General features: G+C 34.9%; 1 protein-coding gene across 1 annotated transcript in view; it reads left to right on the top strand.

Annotated features, from left to right (window-relative positions):
• The first annotated feature begins 3,685 nt into the window (after positions 1-3,685).
• The window catches only part of LOC138311020 (ankyrin repeat domain-containing protein 33B-like), a 38,510-nt gene continuing 26,655 nt past the window's right edge, over positions 3,686-15,540 (top strand). The window contains exon 1 of the mRNA XM_069252448.1: positions 3,686-3,710. The gene's annotated coding sequence lies outside the window, so the exon portion shown is untranslated. The remainder of the gene's footprint in view (positions 3,711-15,540) is intronic.

Genomic DNA, 15,540 nt, shown 5'->3' with positions numbered 1-15,540 from the left:
GTTGTGTACGCGAAAATAAAGAGTTTTACAGTATCAGGCACAGCATCCGCTATACACTTTATTCCATCTTCCGATGCGTACTCTGACTATCAGACACAACCACCTGGTAATCTTCGAATCCACTGCGGGCATTACTCCATCTTCCGACGGAAATGTCGACTGCTGGATACATCGACCCCGCGTAGTCTTCAAATCCGCCCTCAAGGTCTTTTGTATAATCCTTTGTAGAGGATATGCCCCGTTAAGATATACCCCGCGGCGTCGCCATATCGTTGATGATCACATTCGCCAGTCCTTAGTTATATAATATACCCCGCAGTGTTATATTGATCGATATATTGATTAACCCTGCGAACAGCTGGTAGTGATGGGGTCAATCGTTTATCACCATTGGTTTTCATATTATTTGCTCAGGCAGACAGTTTAACAGTGTATTTATAATGGTAGGGCACTTGAGTGGGTATTAAGATGAGTGAACAGTGGATTTGAGCTGTTTGGACATTCACATAGACATCCTTGTGTTAAAATACATTTTTTCTGTGTATATGGGTATCGATCGGTTTCAAGCTGTCGCTTATAGCGGGCGTTTCATGGTTAATCTAAGAAACTACGCTGACCTTTGTTTATTTGATTCATTTTACTGGATATGAAAAACTATGCACACACAAGTCAAGTAAGTACAGAAAAATGTCTATGTTGTTACATACACAAATTGATAATTCGACTTGAATTTTATTTGAAAATTGTGCATTGAAATATATTTAGTTTGTACGAAGTTCTACTGATCTAGGAATGTTTTTCTATCACGTAAGATATACATTGTAAGTACTTGAGCGTTTGTGATGTGTTGCAGTTGTTACATGGCATAGCTAGTAGTTTTTGTACTACGTTTAGTTGTCAAAAAAGTTCGATTTGGTTTATTGGTTAAATGTCCTTTTAACAGCCATTGCCATATTAGGGTTGCTTCCTAGGCTCCCACGTGTGCAATTTGTTGCGTGTGATGTAAATGTATGAATATTTCGGGAAGTTGCGCGTGTATTTATGAATAAAAGCCAAACCTTAATATTTCAAGGATCGTTAAATAATATGATATTTACAAGAACTGTTTGCGAGTAACGCGACACTTCTCGCGTGTAGTGTTGCCGACAACCGTCAATTGCACGTGCTGCTTAATTGGATAAGGAAGAATAAAAATATCAGAAAACTCTTAATGATTACAGGAACCGATAATCAGCACCATAATTAGTAGCAATTGTTGCGGTTTAACAGTTAATCTCTTTCCATAAATAGCCTTACCATGTAGGGAAAATTAATACATAACAATTTGTAATGTACAGCGCATTCTATTGTGTACAATTTTGTTATTTTAAATAAAATGAAAAAAACATTTCATCTAAAAGTTTCAAATTTTCATTATAGAAGTGTACATATGATTCCAGTATTTTTAAAAATAGTTAATCATATCAATTAATCGTAGAATGTCAAAAATACTATTTTTATGGATCATATATATATATATATATAGTGTGTCTCGGCCAGGGGACAGAACCCATGGTATTCTTTATTCTTTTTGAGGCGGTTTCTAGACATTAGGAAGAATAGAAAAAGATAGGATCTCATATTTAGTTGTCTTTTACGATCAAATGATGTATAATTCTAACACAGTACCCACTTTAATGTTTAAAAGCATGGAAAGAAAGTAAACGGGTAATAAAGTGTTGTACGTAATAGAATGGCTACGATAATTTAATATTACTTCATCAATTCGTAAACGGCATCCTATTGAAAATTTCAATAAGTATTACACAAAAAGCATCTGTTAGGCGGATAAGATGTTCGTATAACATAACCTTAACATTATCTGTTTACAGATGTATACCTTATACGGATAATATCGAGTTAATTCCATATAACTTACCAAAGATATGACATATGGAAACGGACTTTGTGGTAATAGAACACATCGAAATACATGATTTTTACAAATGATAAACGTACAATGTTTGATAAATTGTTTCATGAGTTCATGCTAAAACATGCAATGTTTGATACAAGGGGTCAGTATACGTGTTATAAAAATGTTTGATTCAATGGAGAACCACATGAGTTTAGTAAAAATGATAAAGCATACAGTATTTGATTTAGTGTGTTTATTATAAATGTTTGAAGTGAATAGTCGGGCACAGAAAACCAGTCTAAATGCGTTCATTGGCCTTCCAAAAGTCCCCACATATTAATACGACGGTCAAGGTCTGCTTTCGTTCCTAGTTCTGACCATTGAAATACTGAAAAGTTGAAAGCATTGAAAGCGAGGCTGCGTTGAATTGTAACTACGGACATAGTCAGCCGGGAGGACGTTTTAGGATTCCTATATTTTAAATTAATTTCTACGTACGCAGACAGATTTTGACGAGAAAGTTTATTTTTCTATTCCATAAGAAATTATACATTCACACCATTTTTACCGACTTTAGCTATCCTTGCCTGACTGTTCACTTTAAAATAAGATGTTTGATCCCAGGGATCAACATACGTGTTAAGTTAAAACGATCAAACATACAGTGTTTAATATTACAAATGACTAAACATACAATGTTTGATAAAGGACTTCAATCATACATGTTTATTACAAACGATTAAACATACAATGCATGCAAAACGACAAATCATTTTGCAGATTCAAGTATTGTTTAAATAACTTTAATCTACTAAATAATTCAATATAGCTTAAAATCGGGCGTCATCTAGATTGTATCCAGATGTCATATAAACATAAGACTATATGGCAAACCTACTTATTTTCTCCGTGCGCTTATTTTCGCGGGAGATAGACAAGCGCGAAAATAAATAGTCAGAAAATTGAATCAAGCACAAATTTGATAAAGTGTCATGAGAGTCTAGATCTCAAAGTTAAATAGATAAGTCGTTCCGCAGAGGAAAACAAAGAGAATTAATGTGGCCATGAACATAAGTGAGTTTTCAGGATATGATAACATCACAACATTTCGGTAGTTCAGTAGATCGAAATTCGTGAAAATAATTCATCTCGAAACTGTTTCAAACACATGTAAGGTAGAATCATGGGAGTCTAGATCGCAGAAGTAAGTTTCCAGTAATTCTGAAGCCATGTCATGTTTGTTTATAGAAACAACTGTCGCATTTAGATTTCTGGTAACGCTCACTCCTTTGTTAGTGTGCGTTGGTCGTTAATAACTGATCTTGTATGAAGAATAATACCATACATATCCTGTAAATGGACCTTATATGATTATCACGGAGCCAGTCAGAAACTGCCTCCTACAGTGGTCTATGATAAAATGTCACACTTTAATGATTCTAATGTGTCCATAGATTTTTCTTATTTATAAAGGTAAATACTGACAGATTTTATATCACCTAAGGTGAGAGGCAGTTTTCTGATTAACACAAAACATGATATAAATATTTGTATATAAGCTGTCTGGTTTCCGTTAACTCCACTTATGTAATATATTTTTGTGTCGCTGAGTGCAATGAAAGCTGAAGGAATTTTCATTGTCTGGGCCGGACAGGAAATCCATTATAGATAATACCATAAAGCCTGTCTATCAGGATTCGAGAATGATGAGAAAAATCTGTCTGATTTTGCTGCCGGTTATATTGCAACAGGTTTAACATTGATATTCTTATCTTGTAGATAGTTGACGTGAAAATTTCCAAAATAGCAAAAGGTAAGAATAATTTAATTTCATATCATATACGAGACTAATATTTCCGTATATAACTATCATTTGGTTACCGCCGTCGCTATAAATCATGTCCTCTTTATATTACGTTTCAATTGACCACTTTAAACTTTCTCTTTCTGACATTCACAATCCGCAGCCTCCCAAAACTTAGACATTCACATACCACAGCCTCCCAAATCATGCAAACATTTACATACCACAGCCTCCAAAATCATACAAACATTTACATACCACAGCCATCCAAAACATACACACATTCACATACCACTGCCTCAAAAAACAGACATTCACATACAACAGCCTCCCAAGACATAGATTCATATCGCAACGCATTGCATACCGGGACAGTCGAAATTGAAAGACATTGGTTGATATTGGGACGTTATGCCTAATGTGTTATGTTTTCCTCGTTTTATCAATATTCCGTCTTTGCATATTACAGAGTTAGCTCCCTTGCGGGTAGGTATCAATCGTTGTCATTATTTTGTGAGCGCAATTCAGGTCGTTTTCTCCGAAACGTATGACGTTACGCTCGCAAACACATGACGTCACAATCCATTCCTAACCGCAAGTGCAGATAACTCTATAATATAAAAATTCGGAATAAAAAAACCGGATTATACAAAACAAGATATTAATGTACATATGTACGTATCCATCTTTCTATCTCAAATAATGATAAATAATCTTATGCTATTTAATGAAGAAAATATATAATATTACATCTGTTAAATATGTTTGATTCCGAAAATACAACTCGTTTTGCACTGTTTATGATTATCTCGCGTACGAACAATTAATACGTACTTGCTCAATATTTTTAGCCTGATGGACGTTTAGTTATATCCGTTTTGACAATAAACACGGAGTAATTTACACCGAACGATGATGCTGGAAAATGTCTAATCGCCACAGTCTGACGTACATATTTGAAACATGTCATATATATCGCTATTTGTGATTCACACATCCCTAGCGTAACTGTAGTCATATAAACGTGATGTATTTTGTCATTCCGGCATAAGGACATTCAACCATCACGTTGTGACAAATTCGAAGCATTAGGTGGATATTGACTTTAATAGATAGGAATATACTGGAACAGACGTTTTAAATTCCATTCATCAAAGGTATGTAGAATTACATAAGATATGTTCTGAAAGTAAACCACAAAAGCAACAAAATGAGTTTAATAATTTAAATATGCGATTACCGGTATAAGTATGATGGTTGAAATTTAAAAGTATTTTCTATTCAGTGTTTCCATATTAAAAATAGTTTTTAGGCTCCTCCGGTAAGAAATGGAACTAATTCACGTACCACGTGATACCCGATAACGTTTGTGCGGGACTAGTATCTCCAGTGGTGATAGAACGTAACTCTTTGTAATGTTCCCGCTGAAATGACGTTATCCCGCGATAACGTCATTTGACGTCATTCCATCACCAACAGAAACAATAGTCCCGCACAAACGTTATCGGGTATCACGTGGTACGTGAATGAGTCCCATTGTTGCAATGGTTGACTTTTCATTGTTTGACATCCTGTCAACTACACCAGTATTATGGATTGCTTCTGGTTTCATTATAAATCAATTTGCCTTTTTACAAGTAAGTGGCTTAACGATGTCATAGAAGATTATCTACATTTTCACTGTAATTCCACTATGTAACCTTACCAAGCGCAGTTGACAGTCATATAGACTATGAACTTCAACCGCTTATCTTGACGTCATTATAATTGTGACGTCACAATTGTCGTGTCAGCGACCAGGGAAAACGGCTGTTCAAATGGCTGTTCCATCCTTGACAAAAACGAATGATTTATTCATTATAAATTCAATATTCCTTGGTATGTCAACATAATATTGTAACCAGATGTAAATATAAGCATTGAACGTCTTTCAGTTGGCATTCATTGACAATGTGAATGCCAACTGGACAGAGGCAGATCCAACATAAACAATTTAGAAATTCACTGTATAAAATAGTGAATCATATATATTAACTAAAGTATATGTTATATTCTGTTATACTGTAAACCAGCCTATTTTCGTTTATTGACCGGGTAGGTTAGGATTCGCGAAAATAAGGCTCAGAAAAAATCCCTAGATAATTTATAGTATGAATTGTGAGATTTCACCTCAGTGTAAAGACTATGATGCATGAAACGCAAACGTACGTTACCACGAAAGTATATCTGTTTACAGTACATCAATACTATCTTTAACACGTAAATACTTCCGATATTCAGTGACTTGTGTAATGAAAGAATATTATATATATAAGAATGATGCTTTCTTCATTTTAAATTAAAGTTATTTATATTTACCTATGGTGCAAAGAAGTGTGTGTTACGTCATACCATAGTAAATATCCTACACGAAATAGTGTCAAAGCAGTCAACACAACAACTACCCTCCCCCGACCCCCAAACAAAAAATACTCTGTGATACGCTACTTAAATGCAACAGAGGCAAACTTTCTGCTTTCATCTTTTCGTTTTTCCGACTTATACCTGTAAAGCTATTCTTGTTGTAGTTGTAGTATTACAATTTACACATTTATTTTATCATTTTTGTTTGCTTAACAACTCTCCTGATTGGTCGGAAATGGTTCACTTGTCGGTCAATAAATAATCTTGCTATATGACTATGAGTTTTGCCGTTTTCTGATTGGTCAAGACCACCCAGACAGGTCATGACAAAGTGCAATGTTACCTGAGACCGATGAACACTTGTTCAGAGCTTGACATTGCAAATCCGGTAACCTGGCTATAAATGAACACAGGGAATTCCCTATCTCTTCCACATTTTTGACCAGTCAAAATAGAGCATTGTCGATCATCGGGCAATAGCCAAAGCCAACATGGCAGGCAGCAGTGAGGTAGGATTAGGAAAGATGTTTTAACACGTTTTAAATGTAGATATATGTTCGAAAGTTATATTGTGAAGAAGTACATCATAATTACTAAAAGTACCTACTGAGGATACGTGGATGAAGATTTTCTAGATTTTTTGTTCAATTAATCATTGTGTTGTCCTTGCTTCAAAAGTGTTCCAAGTAAAAAATTTGCGTCATTAAATTATTTATCGGCCTCGGGGAAATATCACCTTTCTCAGATTTAACTATTAACCTCGTATTTACCTACAGAAAGTCAATATTTGTATAATATTGACTAGGAACGCGTGCAACATTATACTGGTATATATCTTACAGATATAATGCATTGGATGAGATCGTACATTAGTGTATAAAAGGACGATAGGAAGCTCGCCTTGGCGAACACTGACCCCACCTACTGCTATCGGAAAATAACAATATTTTTAAAAGTAGTTCGTACCAGAAATGGTTACTACGGTTTGAAATGCCAATAATATTTCCTGCAAAATCAGTCTACACAACTAAAGCGCACCCTTGTTGTACTAAATTGTGTTACAGAAGCTTGTAGTTGCACATGAATACACTGTGATTTCTATTATTCAGTCAGTCGGTGTAATGTGATTACAGCAGAATTTTCATGCATAAATAATGTATGCAAATGATCCTCCATTAGTCTTAGTGACGTAGTTTTCAATGTTTAATTTATAGGTAAGGATGGACACTTTCGTGGAATTAGCAGTTATATATTGATTTGGATTCTATAGGCCATGGGCTAGGAGGGTCCCACATGCACTCCCCCCCCCCAAACCTCCGAACTAATATTTTTCTGAACCCTTATGACCAACTGATCACAAATCTAAATGTTAACATTGCATAAGTTGGGATGAACTTCCGGTTATGACGTCATCAAGATGGCCGCCATCTCGAATTTCACTAAAAATTGAAAAATAGTCATAACATTAACATTTTTCAACCGAAGTAGACAAATGAGGTATCAAAATGACCACAATAGAACAACAAATACATATCAGGACAAAAAATCCAATATATGTAGTGATTTCGACGTGGGAAATGAAAAAATCGGATATAAAGCTCAAAAATGGTGATTTTTCAGCAAATTTTTCATATTTTGTTTGACACAGCAACAATGTTTCCGAACAGCAATCTATTATTTCTGATAAGTTTTTGACCACTTGTCGATCAGTTTAAGCAACAAAAACAACCAAAACCAATGTTAACATCGTATAAGTTCCGGTTATGACGTCATCAAGATGGCCACCATCTCGAATTTCACTGAAAAATTGAAAAAATAGTCATAACATTGACATTTTTCAACTGAAGTAGACAAATGAGGTATCAAAATGACCACAATAGAACAACAAATACATGTCAGGACCAAATAATCCAATATATGTAGTGATTTGAACGCAGGAAATGAAAAAAAAATATTTCAAGCTCAAAAATGGTAACTTTTCAGCATTTTTTTTATATTTGGCTTGACGCAGCAAAATTGTTTCCCAACAAAAAAATTATTATTCACAATCAGTTATTTGACCTCTTATCAATCGGTTAAAACAACAACAAAAATATATAGAAATGCAAAAGAGAATTGTTATACCATCATTTGGTTTACAAAACATCACCGGATGCGGCATATGATTGTTATTTTTTCCAAACCGCTAACACTACAGTTTCCTGGTGTCTTGGAATTTCCTGAATATAACATTGGCTATTGACGATTTATATCTTAACAAATTTGAATTTAAAGTTGGCTGAATATCTAAGTGGGACTTCAAAATAATCCATTTTCATGTTCGAAATTTTGTGGACTAGTAGCCTCTGAAACTGAATTATTACAGCAAAACGCTAACTAATAGCTATAGGGTATCAAATTAAAGTTCCGTAAATACCATGACACTTTTCGAAACATATTGTGTCTTTTAGAATGAGCACATCCATTGTTTATTTCCTGTGTATAACGCAAGGAAATATAAGATGGTTACTACAGTGTCACATATTTCTTTCACTAGTTCTTAATGGTAATCATTTTCGTTGTGCGTGCTTTCTCGCCAGAGTGTCGTCTTCGACCTCGGTGACCTGATGTGACATTGCATTACCGGGTTACCATCGTGGTTCTAACTTGCAACTGTCCATGGTCAGAGTTAAGATCAGAAACATCGGCTTCAGGGATGTGGGAGCTCTTCCTGTTTCCGACCTAGTTTCACCTAGATTCACATATCGTATGTGATGTTCCAGACTTCCCCGGTATGATGGAAAAGACACCAGATCAACATTCTGCAGAGGGTTGAGTTGGTTCTCCTTAATTCGTATGAAGCACAATTCCTCATTCTTGTGAACCTCAGTGACCATAGGTAGCACAGGTGGATTCTTTGAGGTCATAAATGAGGTCTGCAGTGAAGTTTCACTCTTTGCCAAGTCTGGAAAGCACTTTAGAGAACTTTTTACTGGAGAGTCTTCAATGGTCTCTTTGCGCATACACCAGATGTGACACAACCAGCACCTTCAAGGGAGTGGGAAAAGTCAGACCAATGAAAAACATTTAACATTTATGCCCTCATTAATGACCTCGATGATATCACCTGTGCCATTTATGGTTGCACGAGGGTCCACAAGATTGATGAACAGTACTTCATACGAATTATGAAGTTATCTGCTCAGGAGAACCAATTCCACCATTAGAAGAATGTGCATCTGGTGTAATTTCAATTATGCCGGAGAAGTCTGAAACAGCATATACGTACGATATGTTAAAATCTGAAAGAGATCCCACATCCCTGAACATGTTGTTCCTGATATGAACTCTGGCCATGGATGGGTCATAAAAGGCTAGAACAACACTGGTAATGCAGTGTCACATGAGCTCATCGACATCGAAGACGTCGATCTGGCTTTCGACGAATTGGATACTGATATCTCGAGTACTCTGATTCGGACTGCATGTACCAGCTACCAGATATGCCGAGTCTCTTCAGTGGATAGGTCAGTGAGGCGAGAAAGCACGCACAATGATAATGGTTATCATTGAGAACCAGTGAAAGACATATTAGTGTCATTGTAGTAACCATCTGGCATTTTGCTTATTCTATGCATAGGAAATAAACAATGAATGTGCTCATTTTCAAAGACACAAACGCTTTGGGAACTGTTAATGATATTAACGGAAACACAGGCTTAGCTTAGGTTACATTTGGTACGCTATCAGTAGGTGTTGTGTTATTTTTGAGACGCTGCTAATCTACAAAATTGAGGGTATAACAATAATTCTTTTTTTTTTTTTTGCATTTCTATATATTTGTGTTGTTGTTTTTGTTTTTACTGATTGATAGGAGTTTAAATAACTGATTACGAGTAATAATTTGTTGTTGGGAAACATTTCTGCTGCGTCAAGCCAAGTATGAAAAATTTGCTGAAAAATCACCATTTTTGAGCTTAAAAGTTTATGTTTTTATTTCTTCCGTACAAATCACTACACTTATTGGATTATTTGGTCCTGATATGTATTTGTCGTTCTATTGTGGTCATTTTGATACCACATTTGTCTACTTTAGTTGAAAAATATCAGTGTTATGACTATTCTTCATTTTTTAGTGAAATTCGAGATGGTGGCCATCTTGATGACGTCATAACCGGAACCTATACAATGATAACATTGGTTTTATTGTTGTTGTTGTTTAAACTGATTGATAAGTGGTCAAAAAACTTATTAGAAATAATAGATTGCTGTTCGGAAACATTGTTGCTGTGTCAAACAAAATATGAAAAATTTGCTGAAAAATCACCATTTTTGAGCTTTAAATCCGATTTTTTTCATTTCCTACGTCGAAATCACTACATATATTGGATTTTTTGGTCCTGATATGTATTTGTTGTTCTATTGTGGTCATTTTGATACCTCATTTGTCTACTTCGGTTGAAAAATGTTAATGTTATGACTATTTTTCAATTTTTAGTGAAATTCGAGATGGCGGCCATCTTGATGACGTCATAACCGGAAGTTCATCCCAACTTATGCAATGTTAACATTTAGATTTGTGATCAGTGGGTCATAAGGGTTCAGAAAAATATTGGTTCGGAGGTTTGGGGGGGGGGTGCATGTGGGACCCTCCTAGCCCATGGCCTACTAGGTATGTCTTTTTCTATTTATAGCTACTCGGGATATACCAATATAGTGATGACCTAGTATCAATTCAAGAGGAGAGGAGTGGATTGATTTAGACCTTGATAATTTGTTATACGATTAATAAAGATAAACTCTGAGTGTTACATATTTAAGCTATTCTAAGACATATGAATACAATTATCGTACTTTTGGACATTCTTGCTAAACTTTACGATATTCCGCCTCCCTTCGGCTTCCGCTCGACAAAGACTTTATTTCACTAAACTTTTTTTAAACATTTCAATCTTCATTGATTTTCATAACATACACAGTACAATATTACATTAGACAAAACTAAACCTTACAACACAATTCATACACTTTACATTACAATGATTGCGTGTGTATCATACTTGACTATATTGATTAAAATGAATTCAACATACATGTTTAGAAGAGATGACAAGCAACACACATGCAACATGTGCAGCACAAAACCAATACCCATCTAGGTTATAATATGTATATCTCAAAAACTGTCAAGCGATTTAAGATTGTATTCCCTTTTTAAATAAGGAATACCATCCCATCGTTTAAGGAACTGATTGTACTAGACTTTATTATAAGATTTTTCCGTTGTATTACATTGATCATTCTATATCATGTGATGACCTGATAAGCATCATGATAAAAGGACAGATTGCCTTAAAACATTGACAATATATTTGTCTACATTGTTAGGCAATATGTCCTTATCCCATATTTACTACTCGAAGTATTTCATATCATATACAGTATACGTTTGTAAGGTACCTTTAGTTGATTCTTTGACCCATACAGAATTGAATCTGCTCCTCCTATTGCATGATCGTAAAAGGCGACTAGGATAGTATCTATTCTTCGTAACGTCTCCCTCGACTGAGCGCTCGGCCCTGTGAGGTAGGCTCTGAGATACAGTCTGTAAAAGTGGTAGTTTCTGGTCCTGCTTTGCGCTCAGCGACTTGTTCGCCCGTTGCCAGTATAATGTGACCAGGTGGGGTATGTTGCTTTGTGTCTTCGACAGCATGCTTCAGTAATATGTCACTATAACAAAGGCAAGAGTTCCACTTTAAACAGATATACCGCAGTCTCTCAAAACACGCACCTTGCATTTGACACACGCAAGATACCACGGGAGGCCGTTCGTACTTGACTCTTGCTGTGAATAGGATTTTTACATAATAATCTATCATTTGTATTATTATCCCATCTTGAAAGAGGTGTACATTTGCATTTATGGCATCGCTACAATTATACATTGTAAATGTATATCTGTACTTTGATAGGAGCTGTCAGGGTTGTGGCACCCTTTGGGTCAACAGCCCGAATAATGTTGAGGGTTCTTAATGTGTGAATACAATTGTGACTTATCTTTTTCATATGCTTCCATCATTAATAGAATAATAACTGAAAGCGAGGGATATCGATAAAAAAATCCAATTCTCGAGGCATGTTGCGTAATAAGTGTTAATTGCTTTCGGTTTACTTGCGTATATCGATGTGGTAATCGGCAAGATATGAAGTCTACTGTTCAGGGATTATACGCGTTTCTCTTTTAGCTTTCTCTTTAGACGAAATTTTTCCCACAACTTTTAATATATATTAATAATAATAAACTTTGCACGCCCAATAAAAAAAATCAATGAAAAATTGCAGTGGATTAGACGAAAAATGGCATAATTTGTGGACCTTGAGTATCTTTTTTCCCAATATTATTCCGATGACCGACGCTTCAGTGAGGAAGTACTATACAAAGGATAAGAGTAAACAAGCACGCGTGCTACACACGCACCACATCATAAGCACTAACGGTCGTCCTTATATGGCTTCGATAGGATGTGGATCTCACCAACAAAACAACCGATGACCTATCTCAAGGTCAATATTCACCTGGTACTACATTTGTATATCAATATATTAGAACATGCTTAGTTCCTCTCTTTTGCACCTATTTAGACGTACATACCAATATGCATTTTTCCGTTTTCAGTGTTAAACGAAACCATAGAAAATAACCGAGTTTTCTCTCTGTCACGTCGTTGAATATCTGTTAATAAGGCATGTAGATATATAGTAGTTCGAATTCAGTGGCTAAAACATTGTATTTAGTCTTTTACCTATATGTGTTGACCGCGGTGGCCGAGTTGTTAAGATGTTTCGACATATTACCACAAACCGTCCACCTCTGGGTAGCGAATTCGAATCCCACGTGGGGCAGTCGCCAGGTACTAACCGCTGGTCGATTGTTTTTCTCCAGGTACTCCGAATTTCATCCACCTACAAACCTAACACTTGCTGTTTTTTCATGCTTTTTATCTTTCAAAGTGATAAGGAAAAAAAGCTTCGATTAACCCTGATCTTTGTATTTTAAAATCCCACGTGATTATATCAGACACTCATATTACGCAGAGGATTTTCTCCGAGACCTCTGGTTTCCATTCACCTTATAAATCTAGCAAACGAAGATACATATACTATTGCCAATATTGAGCATCCAGCACGAGGCACTTGCAGGATGAATAGCGATATGTCTCTGTACGGTTCGCTATCTTTCATATAGTCTTCCCAATCCAGGAAAAGCGCACAGAGGTCAATTTAATGAACTTGAATATGTTACAAGAATAGACAATGAAGTCTTTACATATTTGACACGGTGTATATACATTTTAAGCTACTTTGTAATACTTTACAAGTATATATCTGACATTGAATAAAGATGATGCTTTATTGAATAAATATATATTTTTATTTTGTTGAGGTTATGGGTATAATGATAATCGAGCCTGTGTAAACTTTATGTAAACCCGGGGCCGGATTACTTCAGATTTCCACAGATTATACTCTCATAACCTCAACAACAAAAATATAATCTTATATTTACAGTTTTTGCAACAGTTGCATATTTTTTTAATCCTTTTTTTTTCCTTTCCCGTCAACGATAATTAATTCGATTGAACAATCGAGTCATTCATATGTTTCCACCAAAAGTGGGGTTATGACCCTACGTTTCCCGCCGCATTGCTACGCCATCGGCTATTCCCCTAACAACAGAATGGCCGCACATAATGTACTATCATTATACAGTAGTTCCATGTTCTCGTTTATGGCATGCCGAACGTTGCAAAATTCAATTAATCAATTCAAGTAAAAACTTTTTTTTTAAATTGTTTGTAATACATATTATGTGTTCAATATATGTGTGTAAAAACAATAGATGTTTGTGTACTTTTTATATTCATATGTAAAAATAAAATGTATGTTCATTTTTTTCTTTGTATGTGCCTAATATATATTTTTGTCTATCCTTTTTATATTTGTGTGTGAAAAAATGGTTTGTGTGTAAAACTATACATTTTTTGCGCTTTTTTGGTTTTATATATCGGTGTGAAAAATGGTATGTGTTTTTTTTATTTGTATAATAATCAGCATCATGGGATATACGTAAATGTGGCTTTTGTAACGGCTCATTTGATTTGCTAATCTGTCAATGCCCGCTTATCTTCACTGGCGGTGAAATTGTTGAATTATTAGACTTTGTTTATCAGACACTTTACAAAACCCTCATTAGTATATTTTTTCTGTTTGGAATAAACCCTTTTAACTTGTTGCAAGGAGCACAGAATATCCCTCCAGATTTAAAGAGGGCAAAATTTGAGCCGTCTATTCCAGAATAGAAGATAACCTACAAATTAAAAAAAATACATCCGATATATTACAAACATTTTTTTTACACAAATATTTTACCTATTGAATTGTGTAGCGTTCGCCACATTTGTCAGTGTCTTTTTGTATTTACATCCCAGTTTCAGAAACTTTATTTATATTTTGTACATTTTGTTCAGTCATTCGATCAACATTACTTGGATCTGTACTCACTCCACGTCTACATAACATATAAGGTTATACACTTGTGGCTATGGGATAAGATACGTGTGGGCAATTCGCACCTGTTCCAATGATCCAATGCGTAGTGTCGATCGTAATTTGTACAAACATCCATAATAGGTGACATGGTCCTTCCTTGTAAATCATAATAGACTTGACCTTAGAAATCAAAAATAAAAGTTATTTTGTGTTAGTGACAGTACTTTTAGGTGAATGGAATTAGGTAAACAGTCCTTAATAGTGCCGTAAATAGTTAATAGGTTTGGACCAAATCATAGTTTAGGTTTAAGATCATGTTTAAACTTAATATATTTTTTGTGACTATATATCACAGCTTAAATATGTTGAGCATTAAGTTGATAAAAAGTGTGCATGCATTAGGCCAAACCTAAGGTACCCATTACCTTTCCGTAACAAAAAATTAAAGTTTCTCCAAATACAATGATAAAATAAAAAAAAAATACAACACCAAACAAATGCCAGATTGTAATCTTTGTTAACAGTGAAGATTCATTTCGCTCTTTTGTCGTCTGGCATAGTGGTAGTCAAGTAACGCGTGGCAATTAGGACGACTAATTCAGACGATCCGCACTATAAAAAAATAACTGATTTACTTTAATTAAATTGTTCAAACAAATGAGTGTTGTAATAAAGCTAAACTAGTAACATTTGCTATTTTACAGTATAGTTAATTCATTTTCTCTTCTAATTTTTCAAATTAAAAATTGTTTCGGAAATGCAGTGGGTCTTACTGCCAGTAAAATAATACACTCTCTTGTGATATGTCTTACTAATTTAAAAATTCAATTAGCAACAAATAAGTAATGAACTCCGAAAAACAAAATATAACCACTTGCACGTTTTTATTTTTTTTTTCTTTAAAGGT

Source organism: Argopecten irradians, chromosome 16, assembly GCF_041381155.1.
Source record: "Argopecten irradians isolate NY chromosome 16, Ai_NY, whole genome shotgun sequence".
NCBI classification, from domain to species: domain Eukaryota; kingdom Metazoa; phylum Mollusca; class Bivalvia; order Pectinida; family Pectinidae; genus Argopecten; species Argopecten irradians.
The sequence above is the reverse complement of the archived record's forward strand: the minus strand, read 5'-3'. Positions and strand labels throughout refer to the sequence as shown.